Below are 4,987 nucleotides of genomic sequence, written 5' to 3' on the forward strand. Positions count from 1 at the left end.
CATTTTGTCGAAAAATGAATAGTTTCGGAAATAATTGTTTGCTTCCATACTTTTTCCCCACCCTGTATATATGGATTTTTAATACGTAAAATTTATAATTTGTTTTATTAATTAATTAATTCTGTTCTTTAATTATAAACGCCTTATATTTCTATATAATCCTATTATATTTCTTAACATATTTTATATAGAGCCGTGCAAAGAGGAGCGTTGAACTCCACACTAGAGTCGTCGTCGGTATGAATGGACTCCGAAAAATTTAAAAACACAATTATTTTTTATTGTTTCCATCCAAATTAATTTTGTATTTAAATTATAATTCATAAAGTAATAATTTAAATATAACGAAATATTTATTATTTCATTATTGAATATTGTAATCTGTTTAATCGAATATTTTTATATTTGACTGCGATAAGAAAGTACTCGCAATCTGGCAACAGTTGTCTTACAGCGATTGTTAGGCAACTTAACAAGTAGTTATTATTTGAATATACATTGATATTATTTAAGTTTTTATGCAGTGAGTAATGAGGAGATAGAGAGAATAATGATGAATAATTTGTTATTATTTTTTAGTGATAACTTATTGAAATTATTCTATTATCTATTCTAAACCTTTTGCTGCGTACAGTATGCATATACATACACACAATATACACACGCACACACACATATACTCTAAGAAAATAACCGGTTATTTATGAAGGATGTGTGTGTGTGTGTGTGTGTGTGTGTGTGTGTGTGTGTGTGTGTGTGTGTGTGATAAATTAATAAACAAGTGAAGGATTTCATCCTCACATTTATACTAGGGCCCTAAAATCTTTTAACACGGCACTGATCTTATAATGTCTCATGCGTCTCATGTTTTTAACTTATTATTAATCGCTTGTCAAATTACTGTTAGTTTTTTAATTCTTTTTTATGTTACATCGCTACGAGTTAATTTTCTGACTAATTTCACTTGTATTGAACTTAAGAGACTTTTGTAGTCACAATGCGGATTGGTGTAGCAGAAGCAATTTCACTAACGATTCCGACATTCATCCGCAATTACATGTGAACATGTTACTGGCCAATGATAAAACTCGTTGACCCTGATTGTGAATTGATATAATCTTTCTTTAAAGAGGCCACTTTTACAAGCATAGTTGACCGCAATGCCTGACCTACAATTTATTCAGCGGAAACTAATAAATAACTTACATTTTGCACAATTAATGATGATAGTTGCAAAATTATTTTTATATATAATCATATATAATCATATATAATCATATGTCAAATTATAATAAAGATATATTAGGTGTACAACTTTGCTTCCGCCGTTTTCCTATAGATGGCTGTAGCGGTAAGTGGTGGTCGAAATAAATAGATCATAGACGTCATACAATAAACTTGGACATCTGTCAACATAATCCCATAGAAACATTGTTCGATTTGTGTCTGCATCATAAAGTTATTCTCGATTGAAAATGTCAGTTTACCAGACAAATTCTCGTCACTTGCGGGAGGTTTTAATTTTCTGCTTCAATATGAAGAAATCTGCGGCTGAGGCTCATTGAATGCTCTCAAATACTTATGGTGAGGCCGCTATTAGTGAAAGAACGTGTCGTGAGTGGTTTCAACGCTTCAAGAACGGTGATTGCGACGTCGAAGACCGGCATAGCGGTGGAAGAGAGAAGGTTTTCGAAGATGCAGAATTTTGGAGGCATTACTTGATCAAGACTCGTGTCAAAATCAAGAAGAATTGGCACGATTGGGAGTGACTCAACAAGCCATTTCAAAACGCCTCAAAACCATGGAAATGATTCAGAAGCAAGGAAATTGGGTGCCGTACGAGTTGAAGCCGAAAGATGTTGAAGGCGTTTGTTTGCTTGTGAACAGCTGCTTGAAAGGCAAAGACGGAAGGGATTTCTGCATCGCATTGTGACTGGGGGGGACGAAAAATGGGTTCATTACAATAACCCCAAGTGCAGAAAATTATGGGGAGTTCCCGGCCATGCTTCCACGTCGACGGCCAAACCGAATATTCACAGCTCCAAGATCATGGTGAGACCAGCTAGGCGTAGTATATTATGAGCTGTTAAAACCGACTGAAACAATCACAGGCGATCGAACGCAATTGATGCGTTTGAGCCGAGCATTGAAAGACAAACGGCCGCAATACAACGAGAGACACGATAAAGTGATTTTGCAGCATGACAATGCTCGACCCCACGTTGCAAAAGTGGTCAAGACATACTTGGAAACGTTGAAATGGGAAGTCACAAAACTGTGAAACAGTTAAACGGTAAAACAGTTAAACGGGGTCTACAATAGAAGACGTAGCAGTCGTAGGGTCTTAAGGGGATGCTGGAGCCTTCTTTTTTACCGATAAAGCAAGCGTTTATGTTCCTTGCGCGGTTCTTCGAATTAGTTGCACAGAATAAAAATTCCTTCTCCACGATTGAAATATCCGTGCTAATGTACCTGCTCCTGGTGTATTTTGTGTCCAAAACTGGGAAAAATAATTAATTACAGATTCCTGTATCCATGTGCTATCAGCTCACCAAACATTTACTTCGTGAAAAAATTATATGCATGTTATATGCTCGAAATTAGGGCAGGAGCACATGTAGAATAAATAGACGATTACAATCGTATCTTTAGAATTAAGTTTTGACGCCTAAATAAAAAGATTAGCGCAAGGAACGAAATTGTGTGTTTAGCGCGTGAAAAATCGACGATGTATGACTGCTTAGCCATGAAACCGAACAGTATTTTAGTTTATCTCTTTCTAAGAGATGGCGTTGCAATATGTTAGATAAGGACAGATGAATGCGTTTGAGTGAGACACAACGATATATAATAAATATAAGAAATGAATGAAAGATGTCACTATTGTCGAATTTGGAATTGAAAAAAGTCTGTACTATCGACCTTGATTAACTTCGACCGTCACTCCAGCATCCCCTTAAGTCGTAGAAAATTGACCAATCATAGTCGATTATTCTTCTCATATTTTACTGTGGTTGGTTAATTTTCTACGACTTAAGACTCTACGACTGCTACGACTTCTATTGTAGACCCCGCTTTACAGAATAGTGCCCCAGCAACGGAATTCTGTAACTCGTTATGTAATCGTTATGTGCTCATAACGACAGTTGCGCAGATATTTTATATAGTAAAAAAGCTACACAACTGTCGTTATGAACTCATAACAACTGCATAAGTCCGGATCTACAATAGGTGTTTTATGTCTTATGCCGTAAGAAACTGACCAATTACAGTCGAATCCGAGAAGAATAAGCGACTGTGATTCGCCCATTTCTTATGGCTTAAGGCTTAAAACCCTATTGTAGATCCGGGGTAACGAGTTACAGAATACAGGGTCAGTAGTAAAATTCTGTAACTCGTTATGCAGTTGTTGTGAGTTCGTAACGACAGTTACGCAGCTTTTTTACCATTTAAAATATCTGCGCGACTGTCGTTATGAGCACATAACGATCGCATAACGAGTTACAGAATTATGGCCGCAGCACAGATTCTTGCATAATGCATAATGCATAGTACATAAGGGAATTAACCAATCGAAATTCTTCTTTTCCATGGAATGGGAGGAAAGGAAAGATTCTGATTAGTTGATTCGCTTATGCACTATGCGTTATGCGTTATGCAAAAGTCTGTGCTGCGGCCTTTCCACTGCAGGCCTTTTACCCCGGATCTACAATAGAGTTTTAACCTTAAGCCTTTAAGCCATAAGAAATGAACGAATCATAATCGATTATTCTGCTCGAATTCAACAAACCGCAATTAATTGATTTCTTACGACTTAAAGCCTAAAACATGTATTGTAGTTCCGGGGTTAACGACACCAAAGACTTATGGGCCTTCTACAATAAGCCGCAAGTCAGAAGTTCTAAGCGATCTTAAGGGTTTGTTCGCGTGCTCCAATATGTTCCAATATGCTCCTACCATAGCTCCTACTCACTACAACGCGCTTGATAGAGTGAGTAGGAGCTATGGTAGGAGTATGTTGGAACATGTTAGAGCATGCGACGCGAACAAACCTTAAGTCATAATCGATGAAGTTGGCCAATAGCCAACTTGAACGACTTGGTTAAGACTGGTTAAGACTTCTGACATTCTGACTTGCGACTTTGTAGAAGGCCTATTAAGGTCGCAGCACACATTTTTGCATAACGCATAACGCATAGTGCATAAGCGAATCAACTAATCAGAATCTTTCATTTCCTCTCATTCCACGGAAAAGAAGAATTTTGATTGGTTGATTCCTTTATGCACTATGCATTATGCGTTATGCAAGAGCATGTGCTGCGGCCAATAGAGAATGGACTGCGCGATCCATATCTAATAGCGTTTTCCACTGGGAAAACTGGTGCAATACTGGTGCGCACTGAGTGCAATTGTGTTGTTCCACTGTGAAAACTAGTTCAGTGTTAATGTTCCATTGATAAAACTGGTGCAAAAAACTTGCACTGAGTTCAACTTTTGCTCCACTGTCTTTGAAGTCAGTGGAGACCAGTGTAAGTTGAAATTGAGGTTGTGTTCGTGCTAAGGTATGATAAGTTATATGATATTACATTATTGTAATTAATGTTATAACAATGACATTGTTTAGTTTCAATGTTTCTAATTAGCTATGCGATGACATTTTGACATTTAAAATTCTTTAAATGTAAAAATTTAATTTTAAAAAATGTTTTAAATAAATAAATGAATTAGAATATTATAAAATAAGTAATTTAAATTCGAACATAGTTATATATATTTTTAGGGGTGTTATAAAATGAATGTCAATAAAATGGATGTCTAATAATATGTTCCATTAAACCGCACTAAACCTGCACTATTATTGCTCTAGTGCAGTTTTCATCTAAAGGCCATTTTACATTGGTCGTATCGTAGTGTCGCAAGCGTCGTAAGCATCATACGACTTTAAAATTGAAGCATCGGATTGGCTGAAGCAACAAGCTTGTGACTT

Source organism: Trachymyrmex cornetzi, unplaced genomic scaffold, assembly GCF_001594075.2.
Source record: "Trachymyrmex cornetzi isolate Tcor2-1 unplaced genomic scaffold, Tcor1.1 scaffold385, whole genome shotgun sequence".
In the NCBI taxonomy this organism is placed as follows: Eukaryota; Metazoa; Arthropoda; class Insecta; order Hymenoptera; family Formicidae; genus Trachymyrmex; species Trachymyrmex cornetzi.